Source organism: Scyliorhinus torazame, chromosome 6, assembly GCF_047496885.1.
Source record: "Scyliorhinus torazame isolate Kashiwa2021f chromosome 6, sScyTor2.1, whole genome shotgun sequence".
NCBI classification, from domain to species: Eukaryota; Metazoa; Chordata; class Chondrichthyes; order Carcharhiniformes; family Scyliorhinidae; genus Scyliorhinus; species Scyliorhinus torazame.
Genome location: NC_092712.1, coordinates 73,349,453 through 73,365,204, shown reverse-complemented (window position 1 = coordinate 73,365,204; position 15,752 = coordinate 73,349,453). Strand labels below are relative to the sequence as shown.

Below are 15,752 nucleotides of genomic sequence, written 5' to 3'. Positions count from 1 at the left end.
TGCAAAAATAGAGTGACGCAATTCCATTCATGAAGAACAATTCATTACATGATTTCACAATACGAAAGGCAGGGATTGCTATATATTCCAAACCTCATTAACATTTCGTAATATTTGCAATCATGCACATTTTGTACTATCGATTTGGGGATCAGAATGAAAGGAATTAGCAGCCTTTGAGTTTCAGGCCAACTGCAATTATCAGTCCCCAAAAAACATAAAAAAGAAAATACCAGTTAAATATCTGTCATTCTTACCAATATCATTCTAATCAGCTTAAGGCTTAACGTCCTTATTTCTTTACATTACTTGAAGATACTTAATTTTGGCTTAGTGCCCCCACTTCTGACAGAGTTACAAGAATATAGCTCTGGAAACTAGATTCTTTTCACTGCAAATGTTGAGTAGCAACACCTCCCCCACCTACCCTCTGTTACAAGTTTCCAAACTGCTTCCAAAGCAACACCCGTGTTGTTGAAGGCTCAGGGCCCTGGCCCAATACACTACACAGCTTGCCAACCGGAATATGTTTCAGAATCTTTTCAATTCTGGAATGTTCCAAGGTGACAAAGTCTGTCTTCCCTACAAGTGCACAACTGTCACTGCACATTTTATGCACAAACTTAGCTTTCCACTGGAAATTTAACAAGTTAGTTACCCGAGTCATTCCGAACTGGGCGAGATGTCCACGGGGGCCTCCATCTGCAACCGTAGGGTTGCACCGGGGAGGATAGACACCACATTTGGGATGTGTGTGGGGGGGAAAGAGAAAGGACAGAGGGATGCTGACAGTAGAGAACATGTACGTGGACAATGTGGACAACAGACTGGCGACGATGGGGGAAACTTACAGAGAAGCTCCAACTCCCAAAAGGGAACAAGCTCAGAAATCTGTAGCTGCCTAACTTTCTCTGCAAGGAGACAAAGCTATTCCCCCAGAAACCCGCACACACATTCCTAGAGAGGATGACAGAGCTGGAGTAGTTCGGAGACAATAAATGTGGCGACATATATAGACGAATTATAGAAAGGGTCAGGACTCCACTGAACGAGACCAGATGGAAATGGGGGGAGAAACTGGGCATGGAGATAAGGGGTAGGACTGTGGATTGAGGTGCTGCACAAAGTCAACTCCATCTTCTCCTGCACGGGGCTAAGCCTGATGCAGCTCAAGGTGGTGCACAGAGCACACCTTGCCAAGACGTGTTTGAGGGGGTTCTTCCCGGAGGTGGAGGACAAGTGCGAGCGGTGGCACGGGTGTCCGGCCAATCACATCCACATGTTCTTGTCCTGCCCCAGACTTAGTGAATTCTGCTGGACGACCTTCCACAAGTCTATGTGGGGGTCGAGATGGAGCTGTGCCCGTCTGTGGGGGTCTTCAGGGTGTCAGAGCGCCAGAGCTCTGGACAGGGAAGGGGGAGGATGCCCTGGCCTTCACCTTGCTGATCGTCAGGTGGAGACTTCTGCTAGGGTGGAAGTCTGCAGCGCCACCCCAGGCCTCGGAGTGGCTCACTGATCTGACTAAATTCCGAGGCTAGAAAAGATCAAATTTGAAAGAGAGTCCGAGGAGCGATTCCACAGCACATGGAATGAATTCACCAGCCTCTTTACAGGCCTGTTCACAAATCAGGGTGATGAACGGACCCACCCTCCTCAAACGTCCACGCTCAAAGGGGGGGGGCACTTAAATCTTGTTCCTATTGTTGGTTATTAATATTGATGTTGGGTGGCACGTTGGCACAGTGGCTAGCACTGCTGCCTACGTCACTGAGGACCCGGGTACGATCCCGGCCCAGGGTTACCATCTGTGTGGAGTTTGCACATTCTCCCAGCGCCTGCGTGGGTTTCAACCCCACAACGCAAAGATGTGCAGGTTAGGTGGTTTGGTCACACGAAATTGAAAAACAATTCGGGAATACTCTAAATATATTGAAAAAAATAATTATTACTCTTGTTGCATTGCCTGTTACACGCGGAACTCAGTTTCCTCTTTCATTTCTCTCTGTATCTATTCAAAAACAGTTAACTGATGCAGGGGAAGTAAAAAAGATCAATCTAGAAATGGGTGTGGGGGTGAAACCCATGCAGACATGGGGAGAATGTGCAAACTCAATACAGACAGTGACCCTGGGCCGGGATTCGAACCCGGGTCCTCAGTGCCGCAGTCTGTGCTATCCACTGCGCAACATGCCGCCCCCTTTATACCCAAAGTTGATGTTGACCCATAAACCTAGTACAAAAGTTAAAAAAACATTTCCACATTTACAAACAGAACACAGTTAAATTGGTGGAGTTTGGAAAATATTAGTCCTACTCGGTGGTATTTATGGGTCTTTTGTTACATCGTATTCTCTTTATTTCACAACCGACGACTCAAACAAGAGAAACCAGCACTGGCTACAATGTATCCAGGGAAGATAGGGAAGGTGAGAGAGAGGTTGGGGGAGGTTGGCGATATCAATCAAACATACTGTTACAGAAAAAGAGATGATGCTCAAGGATTTTGCAAGTATGGGCTGGTTGAGTACAGTCCTTATTCCACCTATTACCAACAACTGAAGGAACATGCTGTTTAGTTTGATCACTGTGATGGCCAATGTACCTGGCATTGCACTGAAACTCATACAATTCTCAATTTCGTAGTAAACAGAACAAAACATCTACTGTCCATGGTTGACACAGTGGCACAGTGGTTAGCACTGCTGCCTCACGGCGCCAAGGACACGGGTTCGATCCCAGCATCGGGTCACTGTCCGTGTGCAATTTGCACATTCTCCCAGTGTCTGCGTGGGTCTCACCCCCACAGCCCAAAGATGTGCTGGTTCGGTGGATTGGCCATGCTAAATTGCCGCTTAATTGGAAAAATAATGAATTGGATACTCTAAATTTATAAAAAGACAAGACGTGATTCCACGAACCGGCAGACACAATGGACCAGGTGGCACCTCGGTGCTCTATCATTGTATGATGCTGTTACTCAGTGAATGGATACTTGAGACACTTACGGGCAGCACGGTTGCATGGTGGTTAGCACAATTGCTTCACAGCTCCAGGGTCCCAGGTTCGATTCCCGGCTTGGTTTACTGTCTGTGCGGAGTTTGCACGTTCTCCCAGTGTGTGCGTGGGTTTCCTCCGGGTGCTCCGGTTTCCTCCCACAGTCCAAAGATGTGCAGGTTAGGTGGATTGGTCATGCTAAATTGCTCTTAAGTGTCCAAAATTGCCCTTAGGTGTTGGGTCGGGTTACTGGGGTATGGAGATAGGGTGGAGGTGTGGGCTTGGGTAGGGTGCTCTTTCAAAAAAAAAAAAAAGAGCCGGTGCAGACTCAATAGGCCGAATGGCCTCCTTCTGCACTGTAAATTCTATGACTCTATGACTTGATGCACACCATGCCCATCATATACACCCAAAGTAAATGCAAAGGATTATTTGAGTATGCACATTCATCAGCATCCTGCACCGCACAACTTTCTCCTGAAAGCACTGACTATTGGTGAGGCACCTTTCCGTGATGTGAGGCACCCTCTTAGGCCTTGTCCAAGTGCCCATACTTCACATGAGGAACACTGTTGCTGCACAGCGCCAAGGTCCCAGGTTTGGTTGGGTCACTGTCTGTGCCCGTTCTGCACGTTCTCCCAGTGTCTGCGTGGGTTTCCTCCGGGTGCTCCGGTTTCTTCCCACAAGTCCCAAAAGACATGCTGTTAGGTAATTTTGACATTCTGAATTCTCCCTGTGTACCCGAACAGGTGCCGGAGTGAGGCAACTAGTGTTTTTTCACAATAACTTCATTGCAGTGTTAACGTAAGGCTACTTGTGACAATAAAGGTTATTATATATTATCAGTCTGATCATTAGTAGGCCAACAACTGGCTTCTGGCGTCAGTGCCAGATCAACAACCCGATTCCCAAATTGCAGTGCCACATCAATGCACACCCCAAATGGTTTCAAATTACCACAAAATGTGATGCAAAAGCACATCCTGCCTATTTCACTACATGGGGCATTTGCAGCAAAGTGTTTGCAAGGTTGTAACTTAATCCCAGGATTACAAGGACATTTATTTTCATCCTTACAGTATGACATTATCAGTCTTTTGTTTGAATTATTTCCTTCAGTGTTTCTCTATGCCAAAATTATCCTACAAATGACAATCTCTCACTAATGTCTATATACAGTAGAGAACGGAATTGTGCTGTCAGCAGATCCAAATTAAATCAGTGGCTGCCGTTTGATCTGAGCTGATGACAAAAGCATACTTTTGCTGCATGCTGGATTGATACACAAAGCTTCACTCCTTTAAACATTAATGTTATAAGAGAGGTGAAACCATTGCTGCCATGACATTATTTTTTTTAATAAAAGGTTTTAAAAAATAAATTGACTAAGCTTCTTTGGAGATCCAATGAATCTCCTGGCAATTTTTATATTGTAGCAGGAATTAGCCTGCACCCAAATGTGAAACAAAAGCATGACCGGCTGCCCCCCCCCCCCCCCCACAGAAAAGTGCGCAACTCATGGCTTTGGTACCAGATCAACATGCTAATTCCAAAGTAACACTGCCAAAGGTTCCTCAATGCACACCCCAAGCCATTTCAATAGTCAAAAGCCTAGTCTAACTGTGCATCCCACAATCCTAAACAAGGAGAAGCTTTTGGGGATTTGAGATACACAGTACAAAGAACAAAGAAAAATACAGCACAGGAACAGGCCCGTCGGCCCTCCAAGCCCGTGCCAACCATGCTGCCCGACTAAACTACAATCTTCTACACTTCCTGGGTCCATATCCCTCTATTCCCATCCTATTCATGTATTTGTCAAGATGCCCCTTAAATGTCACTATCGTCCCTGCTTCCACCACCTCCTCTGGCAGCGAGTTCCAGGCACCCACTACCCTCTGTGTAAAAAACGTGCCTTGTACATCTACTCTAAACCTTGCCCCTCGCACCTTAAACCTATGCCCCCTAGTAATTCAAGCTTCACTTGGTCAGAATTTGCTAACTCTCAAATCTACGAAAGCTGAAAATTTAAGAATAAATCCCCAAATCATCAGGTTTTGCCTCAGCTTTTGGTGAAATATATTGCTCGCTGATTTGAGCGGACAGGCTTTTCACAGTAACTTCACACTTGTGACAATAAAAGGTTAGTAGCATTATTATCTTTTGTTAAAATCCTTCAGTTTCACTGATGGGAAAGCAACACTGGAGGAGGGAAGCATTTCCAAAACAAGTACTGCATCCCTTTTGAACAGGACTATGGTTTGCAGCAATAATTTTTACAACAATCTGCAATATCACCTTCAACATAGTCAAACATCCCAACTCATTTCACAGGAGCATAACAAGACAGGAGTTGAAACAGAGTCAAAGGAGATATTAAAGCGTGCGACAAAAGGTTTGGTCGGCGAGGTAGATTTTTAGGGAGTGTCTTAAAAGAGAGGATAGAGGCTAAAAGGTTCAGGGGAGGAATTCCAGAACTTAGGCCAAGAAACAGAAGACATGCTGTTCATGGTGAAGGGAATAGCCAGTGCACAATAGACTGGGAGTTGTAATGGAGCAGTGTTCCCTCTGAATTATACAACTGGAGGGGTTTACAGAACTGGGAAAAGGGGTTTGAATATCAGGACCTGAAATTCTTTTTGAAGGCAGTAATTTCTCGACTACCTAGGGGAACGTTAGAGGGAAGACAGATGACCAGCAGCAGCAACCCAGGGGGAAGGGGGGGGGGTTAGTTTAGTTTAGGTCAAAGATAAAGGGGTTTTGTTACTTGTGTATTGTTAAAAATTTCTGTATTGTTATTGTTGCATTTGCTTTGTAAGAGGGGAAAAATTGTTGTTTGGGAAAAAATTTTCAATAAAACATATTTAAAAAAAAAAAAAAAAAAAAATTCTTTTTGAAAATCAAGGGAGTTGGCTGGTCTGGGAGTCGATGTAGGCCAGTGAGCAAGAGGATCATCCACAAAGCCATCCAAAAAATAGAAAGCCAATTCATTCAATGGGAAGTCAAGACAGCTGACTGCAAAGCATAGGCAGGTACCAGTAGTGTATTTGAAATTAAATGAACCTGACCATGGACCTCAGTCACACTGATTTCACAGTATCAGATTTACATTATTTCTGTTCTATTCCTGTGTCGCTAATCGTTTTGACTGAGGACAATGAATTACACAGCACAAGTGTGATAGATGCGCCGGAGGGCCGGCTAACCATGTACACATGTTCTGGTCGTGCCCTAAACTCAGGGGGTACTGGCAGGGATTCGCAGATGTCATGTCCCGGGTATTGAAAACTGGGGTGGTAATGAGCCCTGAGGTGGCAATCTTTGGGGTTTCGGAGGACCCAGGAGTCCAGGAAGGGAGAGAGGCCGAAGTTCTGTCCTTTGCTTCCCTGGTAGCCTGGCGACGAGTACTGTTAGCATGGAGGGACTCAAAGCCCCCCCGAGGGCTGAGGTAGGGCTATCGGACATGGCGAGCTTTCTTGGCCTAGACAAAGTCAAGTTCGCCTTGAGCGGTTCGCTATTAGGGTTCGCCCGAAGGTGGCAGCCCTTTATTGACTTCGTCACAGAGGAGTAAGCGTCAGCGGGGGGGCTACGCTAGGGTAGAGTAGAGTAGAGGGGTATTGAGGCAGGTCCTTGCGTGAACAGAGCCGTGGTTTGTATTATGTTTAATTTGTGTCTTGACTTTTTTTTTGTACTGTACAATGTCACTCTTTCTAAATGCCTAAAATACCTCAATAAAATTGTTGGTTAAAAAAATTTTTTTTAATGAATTACACAGCAACAACCTAACTGAAGGAGTCTGGTAATATTATGAAATATTGGCAGAGACAGATGATTGCAAAGGAGATACGCACTAAGTAACTGTGACTGTTAGAAATTTATGCTAAGTAAACCTAATTACTTGAAGCCATATCTCCACTGGTGTTTCTTTATTCTCACTGCAGAATGATCGACACAGTTCTCTGCAGATCTGCATTCAACTGCCATGGCTAGTAGGAATGTGGAATTGCCAGAATGAAAAGAACAGACACGACTCTCCCAGAATTGAAATAAAAACAGAAAAAAAAAAAAAAGCCTTAAATGGGTCAGTGTATTCCAGTCCAAAACTAAATTAGTAGGTTCTATTCCCAGCCTCTGCCATTTGCCGATCTCAGGCAGGGCATTGTTGAAGCATGATAATCACCCGCAGCATTCTTGGCTCAGGAGGAGTTAAGTGCAAAAGAAAATCAGCTGAGATCCCTAATCCAGAACGATAACTACCTAGCGACTGACTGGAAACTGTGCAGCTGGAATGGAGCTTGAACAAGGAGGAGCTCCCCCCCCACCCCCTGCTCCCCCTACCTCCAAAAGCACACTGATCAATATCCAGTGGCCAGATCTCACACATAAAAGGATGACAACTCAATTAGATATTCTGGAGAGCTATCAGCAGCAACCTATCATATGCTTGTTTTATAGTGTGATCATTGATGAATGTTGGGGGAATACAATGGTGGGAAGGTCCGGACACGATCCTCATGTATAATAACATACAATGGAACATTTAATACATTTGGTATGGAAGTATTCTAACCAAGACAGCATTCTTCTATATTGAGGTCACCAATACAACTGAAAATGCCAAAGCAACACCGACTGGCATGTTTGAGGGTTCAGGCTTGTGGAAGAGGGGTTGACACGGTAAAATACACATTTTTCCAGGTATTTTGGATATATTCTTCTATTTCTTGGTCGCAGACCACTGGAAGGGTAAGCTTTTTACCATGTATTTTGAAGTTCTCTCTTTTTATTAGCCTTGTGATAACTATGAAACCGGCTATGAAACAAAATATTCACTTCAGACGTAAATTTTTATAACTTAAGTACCCAATTTATTTTTCCCAATTAAGGGGCAATTTAGCGTGACCAATCCACCTATCCTGCATATCTTGGGGTTGTGGGGGCAAAACCCACACAAACACAGGGAGAATGTGCAAACTCCACATGGATAGTGACCCGGAGCCAGGATCGAACCTGGGACCTCGGCACTGTGATGCAGCAGTGCTAACCACCGCGCCGCCCGACATAAAGTTATTTGGCAATAGATTACCCTACTAACCCTCAGATCCACGTCTTGACTCTTGGGACGGTGGGAGTGATGTATGAGGAGAGATTGAGATGGTTAGGATCATATTCGCTGAAGTTCAGAAACGTATAAAATTTCTTTTTTTTTTTTAAAATAAATTTAGAGTATCCAATTTTTTTTCCCCCCAATTAAAGGGGCAATTTAGCATGGCCAAGCCACCTAACCTGCACATTTTTGGGTTGTGGGGGGTGAAACCCACACGGACATGGGGAGAATATGCAAACTCCACACGGACAGTGACCCAGGTCCGGGATTTGATCCCGGGTCCTCAGCGCCATTGTCCCAGTGCCAACCACTGCGCCACATGCTGCCCTTGAACATATAAAATTCTAACCGGACTAGACAGGGTCGATGCAGGAAGGATGTTCCCGATGGTTGGGGAGTCCAGAACCAGGGGTCACACTCTTGAGCGTATGGGTAAACCATTTCGGACTGAGATGTGAAATTTCTTTACCCAGAGAGATGGAGCCTGTGGAATTCTCTACCACAGAAAGCAGTTGAAGCCAAAACATTGTGTTTTCAAGAAGGAGTTAGATATAGCTCTTGGTGCCAAAGTGATCAAAGGGTATGCGAGGAAAGCGGGAAGAGGTTACGGAGTTAGGTGATCAGTCATGGTGAATGGCGAAGCAGACTCGAAGGGCTGAATGGCCCCCTCTGGCGCCTATTTTCTATGTTTCTATTAAACCCACATAGCATCACATTTTAGCTTTGTTTGTCCACAGGATTGCCTCGGGTTCTACATTGCCTAGTATTCCTAGACAGTATTATGGCTCTAGTCTTCTCCAACATTGCAACAAGAGTCCGTAAACAGACTTCATAGATTATCATAGAATTTACAGTGCAGAAGGAGGCCATTTGGCCCATCGACTCTGCACCGGCTCTTGGACAGAGCGCCCTACCAAAGCCCACACCTCCACCCTATCCCCATAACCCAGTAACCCCACTCAACATGAAGGGCAATTTTGGACACTAAGGGCAATTCAGCATGGCCAATCCACCTAACCTGCACATCTTTGGACTGTGGGAGGAAACCGGAGCACCCGGAGGAAACCCATGCACACACGGGGAGAAAGCGCAGACTCCGCACTGACACTGACCCAAGCCGGGAATCGAGCTGTGAAGCAATTGCACTAACCACTATGCTACCGTGCTGCCCTTGTGTGCGTTAACCCCATCGTTGACCAGCAATGTTACCCCACCTCCCTTTCCTTTCATCTTTCCTGAACACTGAATACCCCTGGGTGTTGAATTCCCATCCTTAGTCACCCTGGAGCCAGGTCTCTGTGATCCCAATTACATCATATCTGTTAATGATTGTCAGCACGGTTAATTCATCAACCAGTTATTTTAATGTTGGTTGTTGGGAAATGGTTAGAATCCATTAAGGAAGTAGTTTGGACATTTTGTCAAAAAGTAATCCAGCAGAGTCAGCATGGTTTTATGAAGGGTGAACCTTGTGACCAATTTGCTGGAGTTCTTCGAAGATGCAACAAGCAAAGTGGACTTTAGTTGTCCTGTAGTGTATCTGCTGGTGAATCAATCCCCTCTGCAATGCATTATATGCAGCAAAGCAGTAACAATTTATTCCAGTAAAATACTTGACGGAGCAATTTAGGGTGACTGATATTTCCACTACTAATTTGGAAGTCACAAAACGCTAACAGTCTGTACTGATCAAGTTTCTTTACAATCCAAAACCTTTCACACAAGCAGAAATGAACATAAACAAAATATTGATATTGGTGTCCCAGTGGCCTATTCTGGAGTTTCTAATGTGAGGGTGGATTTAGCAGATCAGTGTATGTCGGACTATAGTGCGATAGGTGCTTATCACATTTTGCAATTTAAATATTTTTAATTCTATGCTGAAAAGTAAGTTTATTAAAATAATGATAATTGGGGCAGCACGTGGCACAGTGGTTAGCACTGCAGCCTCATGGTGCCGAGGACCTGGGTTCGATCCTGGCTCTGGGTCACTGTCCGTGTGGAATTTTCACATTATCCCAGTGTCTGCATGGGTCTCACCCTCACAACCCAAAGATGTGCAGGACAGGTGGAATGACCACACTAAATTGCCCCTTAATTGGAAAAAATGAATTGGGTACTCTGAATTTATATATTTTTTAAAATAATAATAATGATAATTATAGAGGTTGTTCACTCAACAAGTAGGTGGAGGGATTTCTAATTTAATTCTCAGCAATATCTTGTATCCTTTTGTGCGATGATTTTCTGTAGCAGCTGGGTGACCCACATAGGGAAGCAAAAATAAAAATTGGGGTCATCAATATCAAAGATTTGGATAATTAATATCATTTTGAAGGGTGAAAAAGTGAAAGTGTGACTCTACAATAATTACATTTATTCATCCTTGTCCACTGTTTTTTTCTTTAGAAATACATAAGCGCAGGATCTTAAACAAGCGATCAAAGAGCTTTTACCAGAGAATAAGAAAGAGCTGAGAAATATTTCGAGTAACTGAGGGAACCATTTGATGCCGTGAAAGAAATTTGGTGTCCTATGAGTCCAGGGTCTTCAGTTACATTATTTTCACAAGTTCTATAAATTGTGCTGCAATATCAAGAGCTTTGTTTATTTCTAAACTTTTAATTTGAAACTTTGCAAAACAAGCAGTTCAAGTAGCCACAAAATCAATTTGTTTCTCCACATGGTTTTATTCTAAAGTCTCAAGTACCCATAAATTACACACTATCTTTGTCTACCTTTCGGCAATAACTGGTTACCAGATTACGGTAGTGCTAAGAAACAGACAGGATTTCCTACCTCTGAGTCGGAACACAAGAGTGAGTCAAGGACAGATAGAGTTCACCAGGGAGAACTGGTGGATGTGGTTTATTTAGACTTTTAGAAGGCTTTCGATAAGGTCTCACATAACAGATTAATACGTCAAGTTAAAGCGCATGGGATTACGAGTAATATCTGGAGATGGATAGAAAGCTGGTTAGCAGACAGGAAGCAAAAGATGGAATAAGTGGGTCTTTTTCTGATTGGCAGGCAGTGACTAGTGGGGTGCCGCAGGGATCTGTGCTGGGACCCCAACTTCAGACGAGGGAATTAAATGCATTATCTCCAAATTTGCAGATAATACAAAGTTGGGTGGGAGGGTGAGATGTGAGGAGGATGAAGAGATGTTTCCGCGGAATTTGGACAGGCTGAGTGAGTGGGCACACGCATGGCAGATGCAGTATAATGTGGATAAATGTGAGGTTATCCGCTTCAGCAGCAAAAATAGGAAGGTAGATTATTATTTGAATGGGTGTAAATTGTGAGAGATGGATACTCAGTGAGACCTTGGTGTTCTCGTGCATCAGTCACTGAAAGTAAGCGTGCAGGTACAGCAGGCAGTAAAGAAGGCAAATGGTATATTGGCCTTCATAGCAAGATTTGAGTGCAGGAATAGAGATGTTTTACTGCCATTGTATAGGGAAATGGTTAGGCCACACCTGGAATAGTGTGCAGAGTTTTGGTGTCCTTATCCGAGGAAGGATGTACTTCCTATGGAGGGAGCACAGCGAAGGTTTACCAGGTTGATTCTTGGGATGGAGGGACTATCATATGAGGGAGACTAAATCGGTTAGAATTATATTCACTGGAGTTTAGAAAGAGTGAGAGGGGATCTCGTACAAATTTACAAAATTCGAACAGGATTAGACAGGGCAGTTTCAGAAAGAATGTTCTCAATGGTGGGAGAGTCCAGGGATCATAGTTTGAGGATAAGAGGGGGACACGGTGGTGCAGTGGTTAGCACTGCTGCCTCATGTCACCAAGGACCCGGATACGATCCTGGCCCACTGTGTGAAGTCTGCACATTCTCCCAGTGTTTGCGTGGGTTTCACTCCCACAACCCAAAGATGTGCAGGGTAGGTGGATTGGCCACACTAAATTGCCCCTTAAATTAAAAAAAAATAATAATAATTGGGTACTCTAAATTTATTTTTTTTAATAAATAGTTTGAGGATAAGGGGTAAACCTTTTAGGATGGAGGCGAGGAGAAGTTTTGTCACCCAGAGAGTGTTGAATCTGTGGAATTCGCTACCACAGAAAATAGTTGAGGCCAAAACGTTGTGTAGTTTCAAGAAGGAATTAGATATAACTCTTGGGGCTAAAGGGATCAAGGGATATCCGGGGACGGGGACAAAATCAGGATATTGAACTGGATGATCAGCCATGATCATAATGAAAGGTGGAGCAGCTCGAAGGGTCGAATAGCTGTCTCCTGCTTCTATTTTCTATGCTTCAGCTGTGCGTTTAGTGTCAATTTTTGTCAGTTATTCCAATTTTTGCTCCCTTACTCTGGAAGCACAATCACAGAGCCAGTTTATTTTCCACAATTCTCTCATTAGAATAAAGGGAAGCAGCCAGTCTCCAGAATTCAGTCTAAAAGATGAATATGTATAAATGATGATAGGCTCCCCATATTCAAGTGCATATTCCAATAAACCTAACTCAGAAAATGATGGTGGACCCAACTTTTTAAATAACTGGCTTCAAGCTTCAGTCAGTCGAATTATTCCCCAAGCAAGAAAAGCTTTGCCAGTGGCAGATTGCACAGATTTATTCTGCTGCTGCATTAGTCCAAATTCCAATAGACTGTTTTCAGCAAGCCAGCTCCTGGCATGCACACTACTAAATCTAGTTCTCTCCTGGTAGCAGACAGCCAGGTATTTCACGAGCATTGAAGTAGATTTAAACAGCAATTCGGTGGTACTACTTTGCATAGTTTTCTCAAAAACAAGCAGGCCAGTGGTATAATACTCAGATTATACAAGATAGTCTTGTGCATTCTCATGTCCAAAACATCAACCGCAAATTGGACATTCGGGCTTTTTTAAAATAACTTTAGAGTATCCAATACTTTTTTCCAATTAAGGGACAATTTAACGTGGCCAATCCACCTAGCCTACACATCTTTGGGTTGTGGGGGTGAGACCCAAGCAGACAAGGGAATATGCAAACCAAACACGGACAGTGACCCGGGGCCGGGATCGAACCGGGGTCCTTGGCGCCGTGAGGCAACAGTGCTAACCACTGTGCCACCCCATTCAGGATTTTTAACAAAGAAGGTACAACCTCAATAATCATGAAAACTTTAATAACACAATGTGGGGTCGGCTAGGTGGCACAGTGGTTAGCACGGCTGCTTCACGGCACCGAGACCCCGGTTTGATCCCGGCCCCAGGTCACTGCCCATGTGGAGTTTGCACATTCTCCACATGTCTGCATGGATCGCATCCCCACAACACAAAGATGTGCCAGGTACGTGGGTTGGCCATGCTAAATTGCCCCATTATTGGAATTCTTTGAAAAACACAATGAGGGGAAAAAACATGTCACTAAACAGCATTAAACCCTTAATCAACCAGGTTTCGTTTAAATATTCACCCAATCACATTTTTAACAATGTTCAGCTAACCCCACAGGGAACTAGGAATTTATATTCTGCACATATAGTCTGTTAAAAGAAAATTGATCAAATCAAGTTTCTTGTTTAAAGAAAAGTTTGTAATAAAAAGAATCATTTTTTCAAAAGCATGATTTCAGCAGGCAATGCCCAGATATTTGCCATATGGCCCAGTCCAATGTTTCTACAATCAATTTCATGTTTCTATAATAATTCACATCATTCCCCGTTCAATGCCAGACAGACCCCTTCTCACACTCGTGATCAAATTGTGTTGATTCTAGCCTGTAAAAAAGGTTGAAAACATAAGACTGAGACGGGATTCTCAGTTGCGTGTCCACCTCGCTGCCAACGAGAAGGAAAATTCTGGTGCTCAGCCAAATCTCCATTCAATGCAGTCCACGGTTAACTCCATTTTGCTTCCCTCACTTGTCTGCAGAAAAAGAGCCTTGCATTTGGTCAGTGTCTTCACAATATTAGGGCAGCTGCTGAAGCGAAGTCCTGGGAATAGACTTGCATCATGTCACTAAGTGGAGAATATTAGCAAACTGCCTTACTGGCATAGTAATACAACAACACAGCACAATTTGCCATCCTGTGCATATTTAAATTCTCTATTTTAGAAAAAGCAACATTCAAAAAATACAATGCATTTGTTGGTAGCAAGATCTCATTTGTGGGCAACAAAATCTCATGTGTTGTCAACATGAACATGTCCAAGGGCAGCACGGTGGCGCAGTGGTAGCACTGCAGTCTCACGATGCCGAGGTCCCAGGTTCGATCCCAGCTCTGGGTCACTGTCCGTGTGGAGTTTGCACACTCTCCCAGTGCTTGTGTGGGTTTCACCCCCACAACCCAAAGATGTGCAAGGTAGGTGGATTGAACACGCTAAATTGCCCCTTAATTGGAAAAAATGAATTGGGTACTCTAAATTTTTTTTTAAAACATGAACATGTCCCATTTCCCAAGCTACATTTCTTACCCATGCTGTTGGGGGTTCAGCACCTAGCTGAGGCCAAGCAATCCGCCTCAAGTACAAGAAAGCTAGATTGCGTATTGTCCTAGTCATAATTAGTACTCTTAGCATTAATTCATAACTGCTGGGTTTATTGTTCTAATGGTCCAAATGGAACTTCCAATTAAAATGAATAACAATTAGGAAGGAAAGAGTTAAATTTGTAAATACGTTCAGGAGTTTAAGATTCATTAGCAATCTGAGCTTTGCTCCCACCATTTAGGAGATCTGATCTCTCAGAATTGCAACTGTAAGGCAGCACTGTGGCGCAGTGGGTTAGCCTTGCTACCTCACGGCACCCAGGTCCCAGGTTCGATCCCGGCTCTGGGTCACTGTCCCTGTGGAGTTTGCACATTCTCCCCGTGTTTGCGTGGTTTTCGCCCCCACAACCCAAAGATGTGCAGGCTAGGTGGATTGGCCATGCTAAATTGCCCCTTAATTGGAAAAAATTAACTGGGTACTCTAAATTTAAAAAAAAAAGAATTGCAACTGTACATTAATTAAAAGTACATTCAGCAAAAGTAATTTTCTCTATGACATCTATCCGTAAACTCTTTTGAGACTTAACGCATATACAACCAAGCTAGTTTCCAATTCTTGTATCCTGTAATATCACTTTATGTGGATTGCCAAAGAAAGAAAATCCTCAATGTAGGGCATCAAACAAGATCTGAAGCAGGTTTCACCAAATTTCAAAAAGGCCAATTTCAAACAAATTAACACAGAACAAATGTTTCCCCCAATAACATTCCTTAATGATCACTAACTTGATTGCACCTTTTACAGTACATAGCCTGAAAGCAGATCAAAGCAGTGATCTCAAAACTAAAGATTTGAAGAAGAAAGCGGTTTTCTTTTCACTAGCTACCAATAATAACACCACATCATCTGAGGTTATTTGTTAGAAATTTGAATGCTAGAGTTGTGGTACTGGGCAAACAGAATTTATTCCCTTGTTTATGACTGTTCTGTTATGGGTCCGGGTTTACAGAACCCCAAAGTGTTTCATGGAGTTCAACCGACCCACAACTTTTAATAGATTGTGGTGTGGGAAGCACACGGCGTGCTCTCCAGGTGTGATACAGCAGAAATGGACAAGTGGTTTTTTAAACAAAACAATGTTTATTCTATGAACGCAAGTTAACCTTTTTTAAACAAACATTGAATATCTTAACACCCATTACTTCAAAGATAACCCC

The 15,752-nt window shown here is 43.6% G+C and overlaps 1 protein-coding gene across 6 annotated transcripts in view; it reads right to left on the bottom strand.

Annotated features, from left to right (window-relative positions):
• Positions 1-15,752, bottom strand: part of pard3aa (par-3 family cell polarity regulator alpha, a) — a 1,126,646-nt gene that overhangs the window by 1,101,047 nt on the left and 9,847 nt on the right. The gene's annotated exons all lie outside the window — the stretch shown is intronic.